Raw genomic sequence first — 1,400 nt, forward strand, 5'->3', positions numbered from 1 at the left:
AGGCAGCTGGGTCTTGCAGCTCTTGCCCAGGACTCCCCTTCCCCTGAGAGTCCTCACCGCCTCCTTGCCGCCCTCTGTGCAAAGGTCCAGAGTCAGGAAGGACCCTGGTCACCCACCAAACTCTGACCTGCGAACAAACACAGGCCAAGGCTCCGACACTGTGGTGAGAACTTCCTCAAAGCTAGGCAGGAGCAAAAGGGAAATAAGCAAAGAAAGCAGTCATCATGGCCTTTGCTACAGTCCATCTGGAGCTGGCGATGAGCTGGGCACTCAGAACTACAACAGGAAAGTACAACCCACTTTATCTGATAGCTTTGTCCCATTCACTTTGGATAGAGTTTCTCTATAGCAGCACTGCCAACATATGGGGCTAGATAATTCTTCGTTCTGGGGCTGCCCTGTGCATTGTAGGGTGTTTAGCATCGTCCCTGCCTCTACTACCTACAAACCAGGAGTACCACCCTCTCAGTCGTGACAACGAAAAATGTTCACAGATATTGTCCAATGTCCCCTGGGTAGGAAAATCATTCACATTTGAAAACCATTGGTTTTAAACATGAATCTTAAAAGGAACATCTCCAGGCTGTTCAAGAGACCCAGGTGCCTGACCTGCTCATACAATCCTCAACGGTTGGTTTGCTCAATGAGATGTCCTATAGAATTCAAAAGGGGTTGTGTTGTGGGCAGTAGATTAAAAAACAACAACAACCTTCCAACTCCCCTTCTAGACTGACAACTTAAGAAAAGGTGCCCCCTCTGGACTGGTGCAGCCTACAGGACACAGCATGGCAAGTGGAGTGAAGGTTGGATTTCAGCCCCCTCTCATCTCTGCTGAGTATCTTTGTGCAGTGAACAACCTGCCCAGCTGTATGCAATGACCATGAAAAGAAAGCTCCCTTCTGGTCTCAGAACTGGGGAATGTTCAAAACCAAAGGAAAATGGAAAATAAATATATTCTGGATTTTTGTTAGTTGCCATATTGCCCATTGGGAAAGTCTGTTTATGTTTTACATGCTGAATTCAGGAAAAATGTAAATTGAATAAGGAGGTTTGGACTCCAGATATTCAAACAGCCTTTGGACAGGTGAAACCCTATCTTGACACTGACTGTAGCCAGAGGCCTCATGTGACTCTGATGCTCATGTTGGCAGGGAGGAAGGGAACAGGAGGTTCAGGGTTGTCTTAATACCAGAGAAGGAAAAGCAGAAGGGACCCACTTTCTTAAACAGGAAATGGATATTCCAAAATCACACCCCAGTCACAATGCAGAAAGCAGTCATAAAAATAGCTCATCCTTACACACGGCCTGCTGTGTGCCTGCCCTGCTGTAGACCCTTCCGGTGCATTAACTCACTCACTCTGAGCTTGGCTGATCTCTATCTTGAAGAAGCAGAAAATTC

The sequence above is a fragment of the Balaenoptera acutorostrata genome, chromosome 19 (assembly GCF_949987535.1).
Source record: "Balaenoptera acutorostrata chromosome 19, mBalAcu1.1, whole genome shotgun sequence".
NCBI classification, from domain to species: domain Eukaryota; kingdom Metazoa; phylum Chordata; class Mammalia; order Artiodactyla; family Balaenopteridae; genus Balaenoptera; species Balaenoptera acutorostrata.